This window comes from Somniosus microcephalus, chromosome 19 (assembly GCF_052327205.1).
Source record: "Somniosus microcephalus isolate GS21.2 chromosome 19, FLI_Smic_1.0, whole genome shotgun sequence".
NCBI lineage: Eukaryota > Metazoa > Chordata > Chondrichthyes > Squaliformes > Somniosidae > Somniosus > Somniosus microcephalus.
Genome location: NC_141005.1, coordinates 71,611,547 through 71,638,628, shown reverse-complemented (window position 1 = coordinate 71,638,628; position 27,082 = coordinate 71,611,547).

Here is a 27,082-nt window from a genome sequence, read left to right as displayed (position 1 = left end):
CTGGACTGCACTTCCTCCCACCTTGCTTCCTGTGGGGACTCTGTTCCATTCTCCCAGTTTCTCCGTCTCCGCTGTGTCTGCTCCGATGATGCCACCTTCCATACTAGTACTTCCGACATGTCTTCCTTTTTCCTCAACCGAGGATTCCCCTCTACCGTGGTTGACACGGCCCTTGACCGTGTTCGTTCTATCTCCCGCACTTCTGCCCTCACCCCTGCCCCTCCCTCCCGGAACCACAACAGAGTTCCCCTTGTCCTCACCTTTCACCCCACCAGCCTCCACATTCAACGGATCATCCTCCGCCATTTCCGCCACCTCCAGCGTGATCCCACCACCAAACGCATCTTCCCCTCACCTCCCCTTTCAGCATTCCGAAGGGACTGCTCCCTCCGCGACACCCTGGTCCACTCCTCTACCACCCCAGCACCCCTTCCCCTTCGCCCGGCACCTTCCCGTGCAAGCGCAGGAGATGCAACACATGTCCTTTTACCTCCCCCCTTCCCACTGTCCAGGGCCCCAAATACCCCTTCCAGGTGAAACAGCGATTTACTTGTACTTCTTGCAATCTAGTATACTGTATTCGCTGCTCACGATGTGGTCTCCTCTACATTGGGGAGACCAAACGCAGATTGGGTGACCGCTTTGTGGAACACCTCCGCTCAGTCCGTAAGGGGGACCCCGAGCTTCCGGTCGCCTGTCACTTTAATTCACCGCCCCATTCCCACTCAGACCTCACCGTCCGCGGCCTCTTGCATTGTTCCACGGAAGCTCAGCGTAAACTCGAGGAACAGCACCTCATCTTCCGATTCGGCACTTTACAGCCTTCCGGACTCAACATAGAGTTCAACAATTTCAGACCATAACCTCGGCCCCTATTATATATATATTTTCTTCTTTTTTTTATCCACAATTTTTGTTTGGCCCCTTTTTTTTCTTCCCCCCACAGGGCAGCTGTCTTTCATTCTGCCAGCGCAATTCACACTTCATCTAGAGCCATCCTTTGAGCCTTAACCTGTCCCATTACCATCTCCTCCCGCCTTGAATATCTCTCAATGTCTCTCAGTGTCTCTCAATCTCTCCGGCTTTCTATCCTATCCCTGACCTTCCCTTTCGTTCTTTCATCGCCCCCCCCCTTTTCCCAGCCCCTAAACCTGTTCCATTTCCTGCTTTTTTCCAGTTCTGACGAAGGGTCATCGACCTGAAACGTTAACTCCGAGTCTCTCTCCACAGATGCGGCCCAGGCTGCTGAGTTTTTCCAGCGTTTTCTGTTGTTATTTCGGATTTCCAGCATTCGCAGTATTTTGCTATCGTATAACAAAACAGATTATCTGGTCATTATCACATTGCTGTTTGTGGGAGCTTGCTGTGCATAATTGGCTGCCGCACTTCCTACATTACAACACTTCAAAAGTACTTCATTGGCTGTAAAGCGCTTTGGGACGTCCTGAGGTCGTGAAAGACGCGATAGAAATGTAAATCTTTCTTATTTTGGTGTAAAACAAGTACCAGCAGCAATTGTACTGTGAATGGAGGTAAGCTTGGCGCTGTGGAAGAGCAGAGACTCGGCTACAGGTTCACAACACTGAAGATAACATCTCGGGCTGTAAAAACAACTAATCGAATTCTGGATTTTATCTCGAGGTATAGAATGTAAAAGCCAAGAGGTAATGATGAGCCTATATAAAATCTTAATATCGCAGCGTACTGGACTCCACACTATAGGAAGGATATTGAGCATTGCAAGAGGATACAGCACAGATTCACCAGGATGTTGCCTGGTATGAGGAGATATAAGTACGACAAAAGACTTGAAAAATTGGAGCTTTTTTGTTGGAACAATGCAGATTATGGGTGATCTGATAGAAGTGTTTAAAATTATGACAGGATGAGACCGGGTAGATAGAAACCGACTGTTTCAAGTCGTACATACAAGATTAAATGTAAGAGATTTATTACAGAGAACAAGGGAAACTTCTTCACACAGAGAGTTGTGAGGCTGTGGGATTTACTTTTTGTGCTTTTTGTGGTATATATCAACGATCTTGACTTGAATATGATTAAGAAGTTTGCAGATGATACTAAAATCGGCTGTGTGGTTTGATACTGAAGAAGGAAGCTGTAGACTGCAGGAAGATATCAATAAATTGGTCAGGTGGGCAGAACAGTGGCAAATGGAATTCAATCTGGAGAAGTGTGAGGTAATGCATTTGGGGAGGGCTAACAAGGAAAGGGAATACACATTAAATGGTAGGACACTGAGTAGTGTAGAGGAACAAAGGGACCTTGGAGTGCATGTCCACAGATCCCTGAAGGTAGCAGGCCAGATCGATAAGGTGGTTAAGAAGGCATACGGAATGCTTTCCTTTATTAGCCATGGCATAGAATACAAGAGCAGGGGGGTTATGCTTCAACTGTATAAAACACTAGTTGGGCCTCAGCTAGAGTATTGCGTGCAGTTCTGGTCACCACATTACAGCAAAGATGTGATTGCACTAGAGAGGGTACAGAGGAGATTTACAAGGATGTTGCCAGGAGTGGAGAATCTTAGCTATGAGGAAAGACTGGATAGGCTGGGTCTGTTTTCCTTGGAACAGAGGAGGCTGAGGGAAGACCTTATTGAGGTGTATAAAATTATGAGGGGCCTAGATAAAGTGGCTAGAAAGGACCTATTTCCCTTAGCAGAGGGGTCAAAAACCAGGGGGCACGGATTTAAAATAATTGGTGGAAGGTTTAGAGGGGATTTGAGGGGAGATTTCTTCACCCAGAGGGTTGTGGGGTCTGGAACTCACTGCCTGAAAGTGTGGTAAAGGCAGGAACCCTAACCACATTTAAAAAGTACTTGGATGTGCACTTGGGATGCTGTAACCTGCAGGGCTACGGACCAAGAGCTGGGAAGTGGGATTAGGCTGGATAGCTCTGTGTTGGCCGGCGCGGACACGATGGGCCGAAATGGCCTCCTTCCGTGCTGTAACTTTCTCTGATTCGATGATTCTGTGATTCTACTGCCAGGGTTAGCAGTTGAGGCAGAAACCACGTCAAGATTAGATTGGAGAGGTGGATGAAGGAAAAGGCTATGGGAACAGGGCGGGTAATTGTGATTAGAGCTATTTCATCAACATGGAGGGTAAACATGGACTGGTTGGGCCGAATGGCCTGTTTCCATGTTGTAACTGTGTGTTTCTATGAAGGTGGCGAGAAGCACTGGAACCTGACTGGTTTGAGAAGCAGCCATCAAATCTCTGTCCAGAGAGTAACATCTGCCCAAATCAGTCTCAGCAGCTTTGTGTTGCATGTCCAGCCATCGAGGTTTACTTGCTGAAGGCGTTCAATGGGCACTGGTGGACCTCCCGTGGCATTGCTCACAGATAGTGTGAAGAAATGTTTTATAACGACTGGAAAGGGGTGTACCAAGCAACACACAACGCACAGTTACGTGTGATATAGTCACTCTCACAGACAGACAAAAGGCACGTTTCACAACACCGGCAGATAAATGCTGCGAAGGTCAGAGGTTGTTAGACCTTTCTATAACTCAGTGAAAGTGCTGGCATCATCGCCTGTCAGGTGATGCTGGGGGCCTGTGGGGAGGGGGACAAGCTGCAGCAGTAAGTCATAGTAGCAACAGGACCTCACTGGCACTGCAATTCGGGCCTGTCCTTTTAAAAAATTCATTCTTGGGATCTGGGCATCGCTGGCAAGGCCAGCATTTAGTGCCCATCCCTAGTTGCCCTTGAGAAGGTGGTGGTGAGCCATCTTCTTGAACCGCTGCAGTCCGTGTGGTGAAGGTGCTCCCACAGTGCTGTTAGGGAGGGAGTTCCAGGGTTTTGACCCAGCGACGATGAAGGGAGGACAGGTAGTCCTGGGCTGGTCTGGTTGTGGTGGCTTGGGGAGGTTGGAGGGGCTGGCCTGCAGGAAGGGGCCCCTTGTCTCCTGCTGTTTCTCTAAACTCATGCCCGGTTGGTACAGTGCTCGCTTCTACTGGTAGATGTCCTACATATGCTTAGGGCCTGTGTTTGTTCTGGGGGGTACGAGGCTGCGGTACAACAGGAAGAACGTATCTTGCTGCCAGCAGTAAGATCAGTGGCAGCTTCGAGTGGCAGGGGTCCCTTGGCCTACTGGTAGTGGGCTGAGTGTGCACGGGCCTGGGCCCAGGGATGGTTCAGGCACTCAGCGCTCCAATGGCCTCCAGCACCTCTGGAGAGTGGGGCAGGACCAGAATGCGTGCAGCCACAGTACTGCCAGCACTCACCTGCCAAGGGCGGGCGATGTACGTTGGGGGATTTTGATCTGACGTTCTCTCATTCTGCTGCAGGTGGAGGTCAGTCTCAGCATCAATGTCCAGTCTCCCCTCCACCGCTATTCTTTCTCTTGATGTACTTGTAAAAACCTTTACCCCTGATACCATCTGTAGTATTTTTGTATACACCCTCTCTGCCCTCATCATTTTTTGGTCCTCTTTTCTATGTCTGACCCTTGCCTCAGCTCATCCGCTGCTGAAACCCTCATCCATGCCTTTCTTACCTCTAGACTTGACTATTCCAACACATTCCTGGCCGACCTCCCACATTCCACCCTCCAGAAACATGAGCTGATCCAAAACTCGGCTGCCCGTGTCCTAACTCGCGCCAAGTCCCCTTCACCCATCACCCCCCGTGCTCGCTGACCTACATTGGCTCCCGGTTAAGCAACGCCTCGATTTTAAAAATCTCATCCTTGTTTTCAAATCCGTCCACGGCCTCGCCCCTCCCTATCCCTGTAACCTCCTCCAGCCCCACAACCACTTCTTGCACATCTCCTATTATAATCGCTCCACCTTTGGTGGCCAAGGCCCCAAGCTCTGGAATTCCCTGCCTAAACCTCTCCACCTCGCTACCTCTCTTTCCTCCTTTAAGACGCGCCTTAAAACCTACCTCTTTGACCAAGCATTTGGTCACCGGCCCTAACATCTCCTTATGTGGCTCGGTGTCAAATTCTGTTTGATAATCGCTCCTGTGAAGTGCCTTGGGACATTTTACTATGTTAAAGGCGCTATATAAATGCAAGTTGTTGTTGTTGCTTTCTTTAATCCTCCCAGTCCTCATTCTTGCCATTATTCTCTGCTGTTCATACTGTAGTGTATGTACTTTGCAGAAGGAACTATATTCTGCAGCCCCTGTATACTGCAGTACCAGTAGTGACCACCCCGGTATATAAGCCTGTGTAGTAACTTTTGCATAGTAGTTCCAGGTTGTCTCCACTCAGTAAAGACCTGTTATAACCAACTCCTGCAGTCCGTGTCTCAATTATACACGGACATAATACTGGCGACGAGCAGATCCGAACTTACCTACAGTCTGCACCACCTCATGGGGATCCATCCCTGAAGCGAAGTTATCAGAGGTCGAGGCCAGAAGGAAGATAAATAAATAAATAAACGAACAGAAAAAACGGGCGTCGACCGTGGGCATCCGCCTTTGATTCATCGGAGTTGAAGATTTGCAGGAGAGGCTGTCGAGAGCGGGGCTTGGTTATCCTGTCGCTGGTGTGTCAGCTAATCGGGCTGGTGGCAGGTAGTACACTGATCCTTCCTGGGCTGTGGCGGTCTAGAGCTCGATCGGGTAGCTTTTCAACGGGGCCGAGCAGCGTTGTCGGGAAGAGGAGAGAGAGAGAGGGTGGAGCACACAGGGCGCGGCCGGTGCTACGAGGCCGGGCAGCGTACAGACCCGAGAAGAGGGAGGCAAGTGTCCCGCAGGGTTGCTCCGACGACGGGGAAATAATAAAAATTAGAAGCGCAGAAAGCCGCGAGGAGCTGCAGTTTGCCACGGGAACCGCATAGAGCGGCATTAGCAGCAGCGCGGGGGGGAAGTGCGCGAAGACCATAGGGCGTCGCCATCAAGGCATAAAACGCCAGCAACAGCGCTAGCAGCAGCGGAGAAGACAGAAAGCGCGGGAGGCACCATTTTGTTAAATCGGGGAAGAAGGCAAAGCACGGGAGGCGCCATCTTAGATTTCCAAGATGCCGAAGACTGGCAATATCACTGCCTTCGATAAGGCAATAGAAGACTGGACCACGTATGTGGAAAGAGTCGAGGTATATTGCGAGGCAAACGAAGTAGCCGATGAGAAAAAGACATCGGTACTACTAAACTTAATGGGCGCAAGAACGTACGGCCTATTGCGGAACCTGATTACTCCAGCCAAACCGAAGGTGAAGAGTTTTAACGAAATTGTTGATATCCTACAGGAACACTTAAATCCTACACCGCTGCTGATAGCAGAAAGATTTAAATTCCACAGGAGAAATCAGCATAAAGATGAGAGCAATGCTGATTACCTTACGGAACTACGCAAGCTATCAAAGCACTGCCAGTTCGGAGCAGGACTGGCAGATACCCTACGGGACAAATTTGTCTGTGGACTCCTGAGTGAAGGAACCCAGAAGAGATTACTCTCAGAGAAAGAGCTGACGCTAGATAAGGCTTTCAGCGTGGCAGTATCGTACGAAGCAGCAGCAAGGGGAGCTGCGGAAATACAGCAAAAGCCACAGGAATACGGCACCCGTGAAATGACACGGGGGTTTGAAAAATGTTATCGCTGCGGCAGAACGACCCATGACCAGAAGGACTGCTGGTCCAAGGACAAAATATGCAGGCAATGCGGAAAGATGGGACACATTGCACGAGTTTGCAGGTCTGGGAAGAAGACTAACGACAACAAAAAGGCTACTAAGGAACAGTACAGGAAAGTACAAAAGATGACGGACAGTAGTTCCGAAGACCAGATGAGCGATAGTGAATCCGGGAACAAGAGATTAAGCTGTCTCAAACTTCACAACGTAATCGCAAAAGAGGATCACCGAACCATTTGGGTCACCCTCATGATAGCAGGGTCCCAAGTCAAAATGGAATTGGATACAGGATCAGCTCTGACCATCATGAATCGACGAGACTATGAGCGGCTATTCTCACACATACCCTTGAAAGAGACATCCATTGTCTTGAAGACGTATACGGGGCAAAAAGTATACCCCAGAGGAAAAATAAGGGTGCCTGTCAAATACAACGGCAAGGAAATACAGAAATTGTATCTGTACATACTGCAAGATGGTGGACCACCGTTATTGGGACGTGAATAGATCAGAAAGATAAGTTTAGACTGGCACTCCATTCAGGCACTGACGGTGGCTGGTAAAAAGGATGACGATGTCACTCCTGGACGATTGTCAACAATCTTAGCTAACGCCAAAGAGGTATTTCAACAAGAACTGGGAACTCTTAAAGGCGTAACTGCCTCGATAAAAATAGAAGAGAATGCAATTACCAAGTTTTTCAAAGCAAGACCGGTACCATATGCAATTCGCCCAGCCGTCGAGGCAGAACTGGAGAATCTGGAGAATGCAGGCGTGCTATCTAAGGTAGACTGGAGCGAGTGGGCGACACCCATCGTTCCTGTCATGAAGAAAACGTTAAACAATAAGTCTGAGGAGCCAAGGAAGGTTCGCATCTGTGGGGACTTCAAGGTGACGGTGAACCCAATCCTTCACACAGTACAATATCCTCTTCCGAGGATAGAAGATATTTTTGCCTCACTATCTGGAGGGAAGCGTTTTACAAAAATTGACCTAGCACAAGCATATTTGCAGATGGAGGTTGAAGAATCCTCTAGGAAGTATCTCACGATAAACACTCACAAAGGTCTTTACCAGTATAATCCACTGGTATTCGGAGTAGCATCAGCTCCGGCGATATGGCGAAGAGCGATGGAACAAGTCCTGCAAGGGATTCCGGGGACTCAGTGTTACTTGGACGACATCCTAGTGACAGGTGAAGATGACAGTGAACACCTTGCCAACCTAGAGCAGGTGCTCACTAGACTAAGAGAACATGGGCTACGAGCCAATCGCCCCAAGTGCGAGTTTTTTAAGAAACAGGTATCGTATTGTGGCCACGTGATTGATGAAGAGGGGTTACATAAGTCCCCTGACAAAATTGAAGCGGTAGTTAAGGCTCCAGCGCCTGAAAATGTGTCGCAACTGAGGTCATTCCTCGGATTGGTGAATTACTACCGTAAGTTTTTGCCGAATTTGTCCACAATTCTGCACCCACTGAACGCCCTACTACAAACTGGAGTAGCATGGAAATGGAGCGATGAATGTAAGCGGGCCTTTCAGAAGAGTAAGGACCTAATCACTTCAAGAGAAGTATTGGCTCGCTACAACCCATCACTACCGATAAGACTGGCGTGTGATGCGTCTCCCTACGGCATTGGAGCGGTACTGTCACATAAATTCCTTGATGGTTCAGCGAGGCCGATAGCTTTTGCGTCACGCTCGTTAACTTCAGCCGAGCATAACTACGCCCAGATTGACAGAGAGGCCCTCAGCCTGGTGTGGGGGGTGAAGAAGTTCAATCACTACCTGCACGGTCAGAAATTTACTCTACTAACTGATCATCAACCTCTTGTCTCCATTTTCAACCCGCAGAAGGGCGTACCGATAATGACAGCACAACGGCTACAGAGGTGGTCCCTTTTCCTAGGGGCACACCAATATGACATCGAGTACAAAGGAACTAAACAGCATGGGAATGCTGATGGATTGTCGCGCCTACTGTTGCCGACGGTGGAAGAAGCACCTGCAGTGGATCCAGTGGAGATATTCCACTTGACCATAGTCGAATGTCTCCCTGTGACGAATGCAAACATAGAAAAGGAAACACGAAATGACCCGACACTCTCCTGGGTCTATGATTTAACGGTGAAGGGATGGCCAGCACATGGCAAACCACTGCTGCCAGCATTCTCGCCGAGAAGAGAACAGCTGTCAGTGTGCAGAGGAACCTTGATGTGTGGATACAGAGTAGTAATTCCACCCAAATTGAAGGATAGAGTGCTCAATGAGCTTCATGAGGGTCATCTGGGAGGGGTAAAAATGAAGAACTTAGCCAGAGCGTTTGTGTGGTGGCCGGGATTCGATAGAGAAATCGAAGAGATGACCAAGAGCTGTACAGGATGCCAGAAGGTCCAAAATGCCCCACCACAAGCCCCTCTACATCCATGGGAGTGGCCCTCATCTCCATGGCAAAGGGTGCACATTGATTTTGCTGGTCCAGTTATGGACTTGATGTTTTTAATTGCGGTGGATGCACATTCAAAGTGGCCAGAGGTAATAAAAATGTCCTCAACCACCACAGAAAAAACTATCACAGTCTTACGAACCATATTCGCCAGGAATGGGCTGCCTGAACAGATTTGCTCCGACAATGGACCACAGTTTGTGTCTGAAGAGTTCCGGAGGTTCTTAAAGAACAATGCTGTTAAGCATTACACATCCGCCCCATAGCATCCAGCCACCAATGGATTGGCTGAGAGGTTCGTTCAAACATTCAGAAGGCTATCAAGGCAACGTGTAATGAAGACATACCTCTACAACACAAGGTGGATAACTTCTTGTTTGCCGACCGGAATGCGACACATGCGGTTACCAACCAAACTCCAGCCATGATGTTCTTCAATCGAAGACTACGATGCCGCTTGGATTTGGTTAAGCCAAACATCAGAAGAGATGTGGAGAACAGGCAGTTTCAGAATATGAATGAAAGGCCGACCAGGAGTTTTAAGATAGGTCAACCAGTTTTGGCCCGGGACTACCGCACAGAGAAATGGCAGCCAGGAACGATCTGTGCACGGCAAGGACCTCTAATGTATACCGTGGACGTTGGAGAGAGCATTGTAAGACGCCATGCTGACCAGATTCTAGAGTCACTGGAAAACGTCAATTCCACACCACGATCCGATACACCTGGTGATGAAACCGAAGTACCAATTGCATCTACCTCAGAATCGGTGACATTGGAAGCAGATGAACCAAACAACGACGTTGATCCCGAATCAACTTTGCCAGAAGAACCTGATACCCCAAAGAGGCGTTATCCAGACAGAATCAGGAAGCCTCCTCAAAGACTGAACTTATAATTGCTTAACTTCAACTAATGTATCTAGCAACTGTAATTGTAAATATGTTATTTAATTATTAATCGAATGTTATGTACTGTTTAGCTAAAAGGGGAGGAATTGTAGTGTATGTACTTTGCAGAAGGAACTATATTCTGCAGCCCCTGTATACTGCAGTACCAGTAGTGACCACCCCTGTATATAAGCCTGTGTAGTAACTTTTGCATAGTAGTTCCAGGTTGTCTCCACTCAGTAAACACCTGTTGTAACCAACTCCTGCAGTCTGTGTCTCAATTACACACGGACATAATACATACAGAATCACAGAAACCCCACAGTGCAGATAGAGGCCATTTCGGCCCATCGAGCCTGCACTGACACATATCCCACCCAATCCCTGTAACCCCTACACCAACACATATCCCACCCTATCCCCGTAACCCTACGTATTTAATCCCCCTAACACTAAGGGTCAATTTATCATAGCCAATCAACCTAACCCGCACATCTTTGGACTGTGGGAGGAAACCGGAGCACCCGGAGAAAACCCACGCAAACCTCCTTTTACTGCTATGGACCACTCTTGTAAACCATACCTGTATCACCACCCCTTTTGCCGTTCAGGAGTATGTACTTACTTTGTGATGCATTAATTAAGTTCAGTTGGCCACGTGCTAACAATTAGTCCCAGCCTATTACAGTCAATCCCTTCAGTAGTTAGCTTTAAGTCCAAAATCTTGGTTTGTGTTTCAAAATACAGTCAACAGTGACCCCCAGTGGCTATATAGTGATATTACATAGGGCTATGAATAACTATCTATTTCTGTCTTATTAAAAATCCTGCACCTGCTCCCACTTTCTGCCTACATAGAAACATAGAAGGTAGGAGCAGGCGTAGGCCATTTGGCCCTTCGAGCCTGCTCCGCCATTCAATGAGATCATGGCTGATCATCCAAATTCAGTACCCTGTCCCTGCCTTTTTCCCATATCCCTTGATTCCTTTAGCCTCAAGAAATATATCCAATTCTTTCTTGAATATATTTAATGAACTGGCCTCCACCGCCCTCTGTGGCAGAGAATTCCACAGGTTCACCACTCTCTGGGTGAAGAAATTCCTCCTCATTTCAGTCCTAAATGGCTTACCCCTTATCCTTAGACTATGACCCCTGGTTCTGGACTCCCCGGCCATCGGGAACATCCTTCCTGCATATAGTCTGTCCAGGCCTGACAGAATTTTATAGGTTTCGATGAGATCCCCTCTCACTCTTCTAAACTCCAGTGAGTATAATCCCAATCGACACAATCTCTCCTCATACGTCATTCCTGCCATCCCAGGTATCAGCCTGGTGAATCTTCGCTGCACTCCCTCCATGGCAAGAACGTCCTTCCTCAGGTAAGGTGACCAAAACTGCACACAATACTCAAGGTGTGGTCTCACCAAGGCCCTGTACAACTGTAGCAAGACATCCTTGTTCCTGTACTCGAACCCTCTCGCTACGAATGCCAACATACCATTTGCCTTCTTAACCGCCTGCTGCACCTGCATGCTTACCTTCAGCGACTGGTGCACAAGAACACCCAGGTCTCTTTGCACTTCCCCTTCTCCCAATCTATTGCCATTCAAATAATAATCTGCCTTCCTGTTTTTGCCACCAAAGTGGATAACTTCACACTTATCCACATTATAGTGCATTTGCCATGTTTCTGCCCAGTCACCCAACCTGTCCAAATCGTACTGGAGTTTCACGACATCCTCCTCGCAGCATACCCTCCCACCCAGCTTTGTGTCATCTGCAAATTTGGAGATATTACATCCAATTCCCTCGTCCAGATCATTAATATATATTGTGAACAGCTGGGGTCCTAGGACTGATCCTTGCGGTACCCCACTAGTCACTGCCTGCCACTCGGAAAACGACCCGTTTATTCCAACTCTTTGCTTTCTGTCCGCCAACCAGTTCTCTATCCAAGTCAATACCTTGCCCCCAATCCCATGTGCCTTAATTTTGCACGGCAATCTCTTGTGTGGGACCTTATCGAAAGCCTTCTGAAAGTCCAAATAAACCACATCCACTGGTTCTCCCTTATCTATTTTACCAGTTACATCCTCAAAAAATTCCAGTAGATTAGTCAAGCATGATTTACCTTTTGTAAATCCATGTTGACTTTGTCCGATCCAGTCACTGCTTTCCAAGTGCTCTGCTATTACATCTTTTATAATGGACTCTAGCATTTTCCCCACTATCGATGTCAGGCTTACCGGTCTATAATTCCCCGCTTTTTCTCTACCACCTTTTTTGAATAGTGGGGTAACATTAGCTACCCTCCAATCCATGGGTACTGTTCCAGAGTCTATCAAGTTCTGGAAGATGACCAGCAATGCATCTACTATTTCTAGGGCCTCTTCCTTAAGTACCCTGGGATGTAGATTATCAGGCCCTGGGGATTTATCAGCCTTCAGTCCCATCAATTTTCCTAACACCATTTCCCTACAAATACTGATTTCTTTCAGTTCCACCCTTTCATCAGACCCTATGTTCCCCGGCATCTCTGGGAGGTTATTTGTGTCCTCCTTTGTGAAGACAGAACCAAAATATGTATTTAGTTGGTCTGCCATTTCTTTGTTCCCCATTATAAATTCCCCTGATTCTGACTGCAAGGGACCTACGCTTGACTTCACCAATCTTTTTCTCTTCACATATCTATAAAAGCTTTTACAGTCAGTTTTTATGTTCCCTGCTAGCTTACTCTCATATTCTATTTTCCCTTTCTTAATTAATCCCTTTGTCCTCCTTTGTTGAATCCTAAACTGCTCCCAATCCTCAGGATTATTGCTTTTTCTGGCCAATTTATATGTCCTCTCCTTGGATCTTATGCTATCCCTAATTTCCCTTGTTAACCATGGTTGAGTCACCTTTTTTGTTTTATTTTTATGCCAAACTGGGATGAACAAATTCTGTAGATCATCCATTCGGTCTTTGAATGTTTGCCATTGCCTATCCACCGTCAACCCTTTGAGTGCCATTCCCCAATCAATCCTACCCAACTCGCTCCTCAGACCATCGTAGTTTCCTTTATTTAAATTGAGGACCCTAGTCTCTGAGTCAACTACTTCATTCTCCATCTTAATGAAGAATTCGATCATATTATGATCGCTCCGACCCAAGGGGCCTCGTACAACAAGATTGCTAATTAATCCTTTCTCGTTACATAATACCCAGTCTAAGATGGCCTGATCTCTGGTTGGTTCCTCGACATATTGGTCCAGGAAACCATCCCGTAAACACTCCAGGAATTCCTCCTCCACAGTATTGTTACTAATTTGGTTAGCCCAATCTATATGTAGATTAAAGTCACCCATGATGACTGCTGTGCCCTTATTGCACGCTTCTTTAATTTCCCTTTTAATGCCATCCCCAACCTCCGCCTTACTGTTGGAGGTCTATATACCACTCCCATTAACGTTTTTTTCCCCTTAGTATTTCTCAATTCTACCCATACAGATTCCACCTCATCAGAGCTAATATCCTTCCTTACAATTGTGTTAATCCCTTCTTTAACCAGTAATGCTACCCCACCTCCCTTTCCTTTTTGCCTATCTTTCCTGAATATCGACTACCCCTGGATGCTGAGTTCCCAGTCTTGGCCATCCTTGAGCCATGTTTCCGTAATCCCAACCAAATCGTATTCGTTTACCTCTATTTGCACAGCCAATTCATCCACCTTATTACAAATGCTCCTCGCATTAAGACACAAAGCCTTCAGGCTTGTTTTTTTAACGCTCTTAGACCTATTAGAATTATTATTTACTGTGGCCATGTTTGATTTAAACCGTTGATTTCTCTGACTGCCACTTTTGTTTTTCTCCTTCCTATCTTTTGCTTTTATCCTTGTTTCCCTTTCCTCTGTCTCCCTGCTCAGGTTCCCAACCCCCTGCCATTTTAGTTTAAACCCTCCCCCAGAGCACTAGCAAACACTCCCCCAGGACATTGGTTCCAGCCCTGCCCAGGTGCAAACCGTCCGGTTTAAACTGGTCCCACCTCCCCCAGAACTGGTTCCAATGTCCCAGGAACTTGAATCCCTCCCCCTGGCACCATTCCTCTAGCCATGTATTCATCTGAAGTATCCTTCTATTTCTACTCTGACTAGCACGTGGCACTGGTAGCATACCTGAGATTACTACCTTTGAGGTCCTGTTTTTTAATTTATCTCCTAACTCCCTATATTCCGCTTTTAGGACCTCATCCCACTTTTTACCTATATCGTTGGTGCCTATATGCACCACGACAACTGGCTGTTCACCCTCCCCTTCCAAGATGTTCTGCAGCTGCTCGGAGACATCCTTGACCCTTGCACCAGGGAGGCAACACGCCATCCTGGAGTCTCGTTTGCGGCCGCAGAAACGCCTATCTATTCCCCTTACAATTGAATCCCCTATTACTATAGCTCTACCCCTCTTTTTCCTCCCATTCTGTGCAGCAGAGCCACCCCTGGTGCCAGGAAGTTGGCTGCTGCTGCCTTCCTCTGATAAGCCATCCCCCCCAACAGTACTCAAAGTGGTGTATCTGTTGGAGAGGGGGATGGCCACAGGGGACCCCTGCACTACCTGCCTGCGCCTAGTACTCTGCCTGTTGGTCACCCGTTCCCTTTCTTCCTGTCCAACCTCTACCTGCGGTGTGTCCAACTCGGTAAATGTGCTATTCACGCTGTCCTGAGCATCGTGAACGCTCCAGTATGCATCCAATCGCAGCTCCAGTGCCGCAATGCGGTCTGTCAGTAGCTGCAGCTGGATGCACTTCCTGCACATGTAGTTCCCACATAGTGCAGGAGGAGCATATCACAGGGCCCGGCTGTCCTGCCATGACTTACCCTTTAATTAATTGAATTTAAATTAAATCAATCAATCCCACTATTACACTACAGCATCGATTACTCGCAAACTATTAACCAGTATACCGACCTGGATGCCTACCCACTACCACGCATCGATGACATGGTCAATAACCTTGCCAACTACAAGGTATTTTCAACTTTTGATTTAAAGAGGGCATATCATTAAGTACTGTTGAAGGACTCTGACAAAAAGTATACGGCCTTTGAGGCCAATGGTCGGCTTTACCAGTTTTGTCGCCTTCCATTTGGGGTCTGTAAGATTCGCAAAATTTCTGCATTTCCCCGAAGGCTGTTATTAATAAACGGGACCCTGCGTGGACATTTTAAATTAAAGAGGGTACCCAAGATGGCGTCCGTGCCTCGTGGCAGAAAGCCTGTGGGATTCTAAAATGGATTCTGCAACGCAGACAGCTTGGGAGGAATCGAAACCAAAGCTGCAGGTTTTCTGTGAAAAGAAACGTTGTATTTTGGAACCAGGCAGGACTCTGAATTATGCATTAGACCGAATTGGAGACAAAATCTAAATTCAGTTTAGGCCTATAGTTAAGGCCATCAAACAGTCTGCATATATTATCGGAAACAGATTAACACAGCCATCAAGGCTGGACAAGCTCATCAAGGAACTTTCAGGACAATACAAGTCAATTATCGGGCCGGTAGATGTGATTACCGGCCATCTAAAAACCAGTTAGTATGAATTGCTACCATTATTTTAAACTAGCCCGCCAAAATTAAAACAAAGAACTAACCTGATTTGGCGTGCAGATAAGGGTTTTCGACGAAGGTATAATTGAAGGCCCCGGGTAGCATTGAGTTCGTGTTCATGTATGGAGTCGTTCGTGGCAGTCCGTTGGTTGGTTGGTGTGCTGCTGCTCTTCGGCCCCTCGCCCTCATGGCTGCCGCTCTTTCCCCGTCCCGTGCTTACCCCCTGGCCTTTGCCCGTGCCTTTTTCCCAATCCATCTGGAATCGCCCCGGCACCGGGCTGGGCGGACACGGACAATTCAAGCCAGGCGAGGCGGGATGCGACGAGGGGAGGAGGGAAGACCACGAGGAGGGAAGACCGGCTGAAGAAGACCAACTGAGAGGCTTCGAATCATCGGGCCTCCAGCCTCGGCTGACCTTCAAATATCTGCACACCAACTCAAACTGGCGGCTGTCAACGAAGAATCATCCCTGCAAGGTAAAGTACCCAAGCAGAGACTTTACCTTTGGGGTACTCGAACCTGGACAATGCCCTTGCAGCGCCCGGAGCCCACGTGACGACGGCAGGCTCCAGAGAGCACCAAGAGCGAACCCCGAACCCAACAGCTGTTTTGAGTCTAACAAACCCTTTTGATTGGTGAGCATGAAGTTCTGACCCCTCATAGCTTAATCTAGTTAGGTATAGGGGGTGGGATAAGGATAAGGGGATTGTTAAGATAGTTGTTTTCCCTCTATGTGCCGTGTGTTCCCCATTCCCTGTATAAGTATAGTTATAACTATTCTTCTGTATTTTTTTGCCTGTAGAAGTATACACTAGTCATTTTTCCATAAGATTGTATCAAGTTTTCCTCTTCAATAAAATCTTGGTTTGTTTGCATCCAACCACCTGTCTACTCGAGTCTTCTCTGTACCGTCGCCTTGTACCTCAGTCCGGTGTCTAGAACCCAGGGGCGTGGGAGCGATTCGAACCGCTCATAAACAGTCAGAGGCATAACTGACTGGGCGCACGCACGCGCCAGACACCAGCACCCGCCACCCCCTACAGTCACCAATGGGGTGGCCTTCTTTCAACGGGCAATGGATAGCCTAGTCAAACAGGAGAACTTAACGGACACTTTTCCATATCTGGATAATATCACCACTGCTGGTCATGACCAGAAGGAGCATGATGCCAACCTCCAGAAATTTTTTGACATTCTCCGTCGTCGCAACTTAACCTTAAATGAGTCCAAATCTGTGAAATCAGTACCATCAGTCAACATCCTTGGCTGCTGGGTGGGCAACAGTGTCATCAAACCGGATCCGGAGCGACTTCGTCCGCTTCAGGAGCTCCCTCCCCCTACGAATCTCGGCTCTCTTCGTCGGGCACTCGGCATGTTCGTCTATTATGCAAAATGGATACCCCACTTCTCCGACAAGATCCAGCCCCTGCTTCACGCAAAGTCATTTCCATTGGAGGCAACGGCTATTTCAGCTTTCAACCTCCTCAAGCGACAACTGGAAAAAGCCACACTTCGTTCCATTGATGAAAATCTTCCTTTCATGGTGGAGTGCGATGCATCGGATGTGGCGATCTCTGCTACCTTGAATCAAGGTGGTCGACCCGTTGCATTTCTGTCCAGAACTTTGCAGGGTAGCGAGCTCCATTATCCTCCTGTCGAGAAGGAGGCTACGGCCATCATCGAAGCTGTACGTAAATGGAGTCATTTTCTCACTCGTCGCCATTTCACACTTATAACCGATCAGCGCTCCGTGGCCTTTATGCTGGATAACCGGAAACACACTAAGATCAAGAATAACAAAATACAACTCTGGAGGATGGAATTGGCTGCCTTTGGATACACCATATGTAACCCCTTCACGGTTCTCTAGATATATGTGAGATGTGGTCTCTGTTGTAGACAGTATTCTATAGTCCAGTAAGGAGATCACTACTACAATGGCTTAATTCTAATTATCTTACTTTATAGTTTTAACGTCAGACAGTATAAGAAGATTACGGGTCCATGACCTAAATTAAACATTTGCATACATTAGAATGAATCTAGACATAATAAACATACATTCTCCATTTACATGGATTCAAAGGAGAATCTGTCCCTGTGTCCAAATTCGAGTGCACTCTTTCGTTGGCGCGCTTAAGTTGGAGCTCATGGTATGTATAATGTCTGCAAGACTTGCGACTCCGAACCCCTTCGTTGAATTCTCTTCACGATCACTGAATCCCACTTTGAGTTCTGGATGCAGAGCTACTAATACGAAGGGCGGCGGCCGAGTTTGGAAGCCCGGGACGGGATGCGGCAGCCATTTGCCTCCTGAGCCCTCTTTTCAGAGCTCCTGCCCTCTTCTCTTCCAGTCGCTCCTTTTTCCCGCTCGAAAACCCCGACTCCACCCCTTCCTCCTGGGGTTTCTGCCTGGAGACTGCGCAGCCTCACTGTCTGCAACAGTTGATACTGGTGCAGAATTATGGAAAGTCTGCTCTTAGTCACATTGTGTCCTTAAAAGTTCTTGCCGTACCTTCACATGGGCAACTTTAACCCAGGGATTTATAACAATGATAATACAGTGTCTAAGTTAAAGATTGATAACCATACTTAGCGTACATAACATTTCCAGTGGGTATTACACTCCCCCCCTACCAAATATAGGCATGTCCCCATGACTAATGAACTTTACACATAAGGGGTTGCATGCTTCCCAACCATGTATAAAGGGAGGTAACATATCGAACCGTAGGGGCTATCATTACACTTGGCACTCCTAGTGTACTGTATGTCAATCTTTCAGGAACCTTCTTAACTCGCTGTGAGCTCCTTATTTCGGATACCCGGTATTCAGTTCCTTCAACTACGTTGGAGGCGTTGGTTCCTTTGTTATCATGCCTTTCAGTCTCTTTTATCTCCTTCTCGGAAGCATCTGGTTCTTCCCAGACCATGTCCAAGTCTGAGCTAAATGGTTCAGACAATTCATCCAGATTCTGTCTTGTGTGTCTTTCTGGGAGGTCGTACCATAGATCCCATTCTTCATCTTCCGACTCATCAGGTTCCTCATGATCCACACACTGTGTCATGGGTTTTCTGTCTTCTGGAACAAAGTTTTCCTGGTTTCTCGTTTTTTTCCTTCTTCTTCTCTGCAGGGTTCTCCTACTAGGTGTCAGCTCATTATCCGCTGGCGGATCCAGATGCACTTGCTGTCCCAATGGCAGGATATGATTCTGGTGCAGTATTTTTATGGGTCCATTCCCACCTGCAGGTTTTAGCCGAAACACAGGTAGTTGTGACATTTGACTTTCAACAATGTAAGGTGTAGAAGCCCAGCGGTCTGCTAACTTATGTTTCCCTTGAAGTCCTAGGTTCCGTATGAGAACTCGGTCACCAGGCATGAGTTGGGAAAAACGGATCTTCTGGTCATACCTCTGCTTATTTCCTTTATTCTGTTTGGCAGAAACAGACTCAGCAAGTTCATAAGCAGCTTGCAATTCCTTTCTCATGTCAGATACATACTTGAGGTAAGTTCTCTGTGATGTGCCATCCCTGGATACTCCGAAACACAAATCCACCGGCATCCTCGCTTCACGTCCAAACATGAGGTAGTACGGTGAAAAACCAGTAGCGTCATTTCGGGTACAATTATAAGAATGAACAAGATGTCCAATGTGTCGATTCCACTTGTTCTTTCGCTTTGAATCCAGCGTTCCAAGCATGTCTAACAAAGTACGGTTAAACCGCTCAGGTTGAGGATCTCCCTGAGGATGGTATGGAGTTGTTCTTGACTTCTCAATCCCGAGCATGGACAACAACTCATGTATAAGTCTACTTTCAAAGTCTCTACCTTGATCATTGTGTATTCGCTTTGGCAGTCCATAGTGGATGAAGTATTTCTCCCACAACACTTTGGCAACGGTGGATGCTTTCTGATCCTTTGTGGGAAAAGCTTGGGCGTAGCGAGTATAATGATCTGTAATGACCAAGACATTTGCGGTATTGCTGGAATCGGGTTCGATGGACAGAAAATCCATACAGACAAGGTCTAGAGGTCCATCACTTTGCATGTGAAACAGAGGAGCAACTCTTTTAGGTAAAGTCTTTCTCTGGACACAACGTGCACAGGACTTGCAGAACTCCTCAACTGCAGACTTCATACGCGGCCAATAGAATCTGTCCTTGACCAACCCATAGGTCTTATCTACTCCCAGATGACCTGCGTCATCATGCAAAGACTTCATCACTATTTCCCTGTACTATTCAGGCAGGACCAACTGTGAATGACATGGTTTAGTGGGGTGGTGAGTGATTCTACACAACACTCCCTCTTTAATTTCCAAGTGGTCCCATTCTCTTAGGAGCAGACGACAGTCAGGATGTTTTGATTTGTCGATCTGTGTAATATCACCCAGACGGAGAGCTGAAAACACCTCATGAATACAGGGATCCTCCTGTTGTGCTTTGGATATTTCAGATGAACACAACATGGGTAAGTTTTGTACATCCAAACTGGAAAGGTTGCAAAATGCCTGGGGAACAGCATGCATTGACGCTCCCAAGTGGTCAATCTCTCGGGCATGAAATGAATTCTTTGGTCCAGATACCACGGACATCTGACACATTACTTTCACATCTGCTGAAGCAACATCTTTCCACTCTGGTTTCTGGTAGTGTGGGCGACGAGACAGAGCATCTGCGTCAATGTTCTGGTTCCCAGGTCTGTACCTGAGACTAAAGTTGTAAGCAGATAGTGCAGCAAGCCAGCGGTGGCCGGTGGCATCAAGTTTTGCCGAAGTCAACACATAGGTTAATGGATTATTGTCTGTCCTCACTTCAAACTTCACTCCATACAGATAATCCTGCAGCTTATCCACCACCCCCCACTTCAACGCCAAGAATTCTAGCTTATGAGCTGGGTAGTTACGCTCTGATGGCGTAAGACTGCGACTGATGAATGCTACGGGTCTCAGCCCTGCTCCTTGGTCCTGATACAACTCACCACCCAACCCTTCTTGACTGGCATCCACGTGTAGCACATATGGCAGCTGTAGGTTTGCAAAAGCCAACACGGGGGCTTGAGTAAGACTTTGCTTTAAGGTGTGGAAGGCTTCTTCGCATTTCTCATCCCATCTAACACCAAAAGGCTCAGAGGGTTTGAAGTAGTCCTTGTTCTCTTCACCTTTAGCCTTTTTCTTCCTCTCGACTGGTGGGAGGTAACCAGCCAGCAGCTGATTCAGAGGATGGGCCACTTTGGAGTAATCCTGCACAAAGCGCCTGTAATATCCGCAGAACCCAAGAAATGACCGCAAGGCAGTCACTGTGTTCGGTTTGGGCCATGTGGTAACAGCTTCGATCTTGGATGGATCTGTGGCTACTCCATCCTCTGATACAATATGCCCCACATAGGACACGGATGTTTGGCAAAACTGACACTTGTCCAATGATAGCTTGAGACCTTCATCCTCCAGGCGACCAAGCACTTTCAGCAACCGAGCTTCGTGTTCTTCAAGGGTTGCCCCAAACACAATGATATCGTCCAAGTACACCAATACTTCGAGCAAGTTCATGTCCCCAACTGTTTGTTCCATTATTCTTTGAAAAGTTGCTGGAGTGCCTGAAACTCCCTGTGGCATCCTTTCAAATTGGTAGAACCCAACTGGACATATAAAGGCTGTCTTTTCTTTGTCCGATTCACTCATCGGTATTTGGTAGTATCCACTTCTGAGATCCAACACACTGAACCACTTGCTTCCATTAAGACAAGCCAGTGCATCCTCAATTCTTGCAACGGTGTATTGGTCGGGAATAGTACGTCTGTTAAGCGTCCTAAAGTCCACACACATCCGAATCTTTCCGTTCTTTTTCCTCACCACCACTATAGGAGATGCATAAGGACTCCTGGACTCGGTAATGATCTCAGCTTCTTTTAACTGCGACAGGTGCTGTCTCACTGCTTCAATGTCAGCTGGTGCCAGCCGTCGAGACCTCTCCCGAAAGGGTTTATCCTCGGTAATTCTGATAGAATGGCGAGTACTCTTACTACAACCAACATCAAACTCATGAGTAGAGAAAACTCCTCTCCGCTCCATCATCTTCCTGACTAATCGGTCCTTCCATTCTTTAGGAACGAATGAATCTCCAAAGTTGAAGGAGGAATGTGGTGTATGTAACCTGTTCCACCTTAAGAGAACTTAAGCCTGTTCCACCTTAAGAGATGTACTACTTTCTCTGGCTGCTGTATACGTAATACCGGTGGTGACCACCGGTATATAAGCACTGTGTAGTAAGATTGTATTTCATATAGTCCTGACCTCCAACCAGTAAAGACCTGTTGAACTTTAATCTTGTAGTCTGTGTGTTATTAATTACAACTAGAACACACAGACTTTACAGTGGCGACGAGTCAGATTCTTACCCTGCGGCAGTTATATCCACGGCGGCTTCGTCCACAGAACGGACGTCGAAGAGAGGCTTCCACCCTCATCACCCTGCTGGAAGACACGTCGCGCGGCAGACATCGAGAAACCAGAGTGCAGAAGACATCCTGAACTCGAAGCCTCCATCAGCGGCTGTCAGCTATCTTCTTTCTACCTCGGTAGTGGGTAAGCCGGGCAGCGACGCGACCAGAAAATCGGCCGCGTTGGCTGTACAGACGGGGAGGGAAGACGGAGGAATAAGGGCGGTGAGATCGATCGCGACCGGAGATAAGGGCCGGGCCGCATTCGGGCCGAAAGGCGCAGCGCGGGGACATCGATCGCGGCTGGTGATAAGGGCCGGGCCGCATTCGGACTAAAAAGGCGCAGCGTCTGGGGGCAACTGAAGGCGCGAGAGCCGCGGTGAAGCGGAGACAGCGTCGGGGGAAGGGTGAAGACCGCCAAGCGCGGGAAAACCGCCATTTTGTAGGCGGAGGATGAAGACAAGAGCGCGGAAGCTGCCATCTTGGATAAAAATAAAAATAAATTAAATTGCAACAATGCCTAAACATGGGAACATTAATACTTTTGATAGCGACATCGAAGATTGGGCTATGTATGTAGAACGCATACAAAATTATTGTAAAGCAAATAAAATCCCAGATGAAGAGAAAGCACTAACATTATTAAACTTAATGGGTGCGAAGACATACGGGCAATTGAAACACCTTTTATCACCAGATGAACCGGCAGATAAGACGTTCGAGGAGATTGTTGCTGTCCTGAAAAATCACCTAAACCCCACGCCGCTGATGCTAGCGGAACGATTTAAATTTTACAGCAGAAGGCAGCTGAAGGATGAAAGCAATGCTGAATATTTAATGGAATTGCGTAAGCTAGCAAAGTACTGTCAATTCGGAACGAGATTGACAGAGGCGCTATGAGATAAATTTGTGTGTGGTTTATTAAAAGAAGATACACAAAAGCGATTGCTCGAGGAGAATGAGCTGACGCTTGAGAAAGCGGTCACTATGGCAGCAGCACACGAAGCCGCAGCGAGAGGCACGGCAGTAATGCAGCTACGGTCACCGGAACTCAGTACAAATAAATTGGGTTTGAGTACTGTAAAATGTTATCGTTGCGGAAAGACAACGCACGATCAGAACCAGTGTTGGTTTAAAAACCAAGAATGCAGAACGTGTGGCAGGCTTGGCCACATAGCTAAAGTATGCCGGTCAGGAAAGAAGACCAACAACAAAAAGTCACCGCAAGGAAAATACATAAAGGTACACAAGGTGACAAAGAACAGTTCGACCGAACAGAAGTCAGATTCAGACGCTAGCAGTAACGAACTGGGTAGCTTAAGAGTACACAACATTGGTAAGGATGCAGATCTCCAGACAATTTGGGTCACCCTTCAGATAGCAGGAGTCCAGGTAAAGATGGAATTGGACACTGGATCGGCATTGACGGTCATGAATAAGAAAGATTACAAAAGGTTATTCCAACATATTCCCCTACGGGATACGGAGATTATATTGAAAACATACACGGGGCAAAGAGTGTACCCCATCAGAAAGATAGAGGTAAAAGTGGTCCACAAGGGCGAAGAAAGCCAAGTAATGGACTTATATGTGCTACCTGAAGGAGGTGAAGGAGGTCCACCACTACTGGGACGGGAGTGGATTAGGAAAATGAATATGGACTGGCACTCCTTGAAGGCACTAACGGTAGATTCCGGGGAAACAGCTGTCAAACCTAAACAATTGTCCAGAATATTGGATGATGCTAAAGAGGTGTTCCAGCAGGGACTGGGAACACTGAGAGGAATTACGGCAAACACCAAGATTGATGAACATGCACAACCAAAATTTTTTAAAGCCAGACCGGTACCCTATGCAATACGACCTACTGTAGAAGCGGAACTGGAAGCGCTAGAACGTTCAGGTGTACTGTCTAAGGTAGATTGGAGTGAGTGGGCTACGCCCATTGTTCCCGTTATGAAACGTCCTTCGAGCAACAAGCCAGGAGAACCAGGGAAGGTTCGCATCTGTGGAGATTTCAAAATCACCGTTAATCCGGTGCTTCACACGGTGCAGTATCCGCTTCCGCGGATTGAGGATATTTTTGCTTCGTTGTCTGGCGGGAAACACTTCACCAAGATAGACCTGGCGCAGGCGTACTTGCAGATGGAGGTTGAAGAAGAGTCACACCTGTTAAATCTGTGAGTTGTTCAAGTAATTAATACTCAGACTTAATCAGTAACAATAAAACAGGTCTTTACTGGTTGGAGGTAGGGACTATACGTAGGTCTTTACTTCATGCCCACAGGCGGGAACTGAGGGGAGATCAGTACCCACAGTACTATTTATACCCCTATGGCCAGGAGTGGTACTGCGTATCACTACGCCCAACAAGTAGTGCAGTCCTGTCCATAGGTTCAAAGTAGCACACATATTACATACACAACAACGCCAATACCTCATGATCAACACGCATCGAGGTTTGTACCGGTACAATAGGCTGGTTTTTGGAGTGGCATCGGCTCCAGCAATTTGGCAGAGGGCCATGGAGCAGGTATTACAGGGAATTCCAGGCACACAATGTTACCTGGACGATATTCTGATTACAGGTGATGGTGATGAAGAACACCTCGCAAACTTGGAACTGGTGCTCAACAGACTGAAAGAGTATGGACTTAGAGTTAATCGGCAGAAATGTGAGTTCTTCCAGAAGCGGATCTCGTACTGTGGTCATGTCATTGACCGGGAGGGGCTTCATAAGTCTCCTGACAAGATAGAGGCAGTTGTAAAGGCTCCCGCTCCGGATAATGTCTCTCAGTTGAGGTCGTTTCTAGGATTGATTAACTATTACCATAAATTTCTACCAAATCTATCCACGGTACTGCACCCGCTAAATGCTCTTTTACAGAAGGGGGTACCATGGGAATGGAGCGAAAACTGTAAGAAGGCATTTCGTAAAAGCAAAGAATTGATCACCTCAGAGGAAGTGTTGGCTCACTTCAACCCGACACTGCCTATTCGGTTGGCTTGTGATGCTTCTCCATATGGTATTGGGGCAGTACTCTCACACAAGTTGCCAAATGGCACGGAAAGGCCAGTCGCGTTGACCTCCGCTGAGCGGAACTATGCGCAGATCGATAGGGAGGCTCTCAGCCTTGTATGGGGAGTGAAGAAGTTTAATCATTACCTGCAGGGCCAAAAATTCACACTTCTGACAGACCATCAGCCGTTGGTATCCATTTTTAACCCTAAGAAGGGTGTTTCAGTGATGACAGCACAGCGTCTCCAGAGATGGTCCCTTTTCCTAGGGACACATCAATATCAAATAGAATTCAAAGGTACGAAGCAGCATGGCAATGCTGATGGGCTGTCGCGCCTGCCACTACCTGAAGAAGAAGAAACGACGAAAGTTGACCCTGTTGAGTTATTTCATTCGACCATCATCGAGTGTTTACCAGTCACCAATGCAAGTATTGAAAGAGAAACCAGGAATGACCCGACACTGTCCAGAGTCTACGAGGTGACAGTGAAAGGATGGCCAACACGTGGTGATCCTCTGTTACCGGCATTCTCGGCAAGGCGAGACCAGCTGTCCGTCTGCCATGGTACTTTGATGTACGGGACAAGAGTGATTATTCCTCCCAAGTTAAGGGAAAGAGTTCTAAAAGAACTGCATGAAGGTCATCTGGGGGGAGTTAAGATGAAAAGTCTTGCTAGGGCTTATGTATGGTGGCCGGGTATTGACCAACAGATAGAGGAGTTGACGAAAAGCTGCGCTGGGTGCCAAAAAGTGCAAAATGCACCTCCGATCGCACCACTACACCCATGGGAATGGCCTTCAGCCCCATGGCAACGCGTACATATTGACTTTGCTGCTCCATTCATGGACTCCATGTTCCTAATTGCGGTGGACGCACATTCCAAATGGCCAGAAGTGATCAAGATGAATACCACTACTTCAGAAAAGACAATTGCGGTGTTAAGAACAATATTCGCAAGGAACGGATTGCCAGAACAGATCTGTTTGGACAACGGACCACAGTTCGTGTCGGAAGAATTCCAAAAATTCTTAAAGAAGAATGGGGTGAAACATTATACCTCTGCCCCATATCATCCGGCAACAAACGGGTTGGCCGAGAGATTTGTCCAAACATTCAAAAAGGCAATAAAGACCATGAACGATGACCAGATTCCGCTACAGCACAAGGTGGACAATTTCCTAATGGCGTATCGAAACGCCGCTCATGCAGTGACTAACCAAAGTCCTGCCATGATGTTTTATAACAGGAGGTTGCGGTCCAGGTTGGACTTGTTAAAACCAAATGTGCGGAGGGAAGTGGAAAACAAACAGTTCCGGCATATTAATAACAAGTCCACTCGAAGTTTCGAAGTAGGACAACCAGTGTTGGCAAGGGGCTATGGAAACGAAAAATGGCAGTCCGGAACAATTCAGGCCAGACAAGGACCTCTGATGTACACAGTAGATATTGGTAACAATGTGATAAGGCGTCATGCGGATCAACTGGTAGAATCAAGAGCAAGGGTCGAACCCATGGTTGCGACAGAGACAACTGTGGAAGATGTTAATGAACCTGAAGCATCTACCTCGGCAGGGACTGTACCTGATGATGACGTCCAATACATAGGAAACCAACAAGAAGAGTCACCTCAGCAACAAGAATCAGAGACCACTGAAAGGCGTTATCCAGACCGAATCAGAAGGCCTCCTGAGAGACTGAGCCTTTGAACTGTTTATAATTCACAATTCACAATTCAAATCGCTTTATTGGCATGATAAGTTACATCTTATGTTGCCAAAGCATCAAAATACATTTATGGTTTAGCACATAAACGCAGTTCTATTCATACAGTGTATAAACAGGTATATCCCTGAGTGTATAAATATACATTCGCATTGTTTATATATATTCTTTTCTTAGTTTACTGGTTGTCCCTCTGTTCATGGCAAGCTGTAACATAGTGTGCCGCCAGTGTTACACAGCTTCTCTCCTCTCCCAGTAGGAATGGGAGTTTTTGGTTGTCATTCAGATTTCTGAAATCAGGGCATATTTGTGAGAATTTTTGGTAGAAATTCTCCTGAATATACCTGAATATACCTGAAGTTATATATGTATA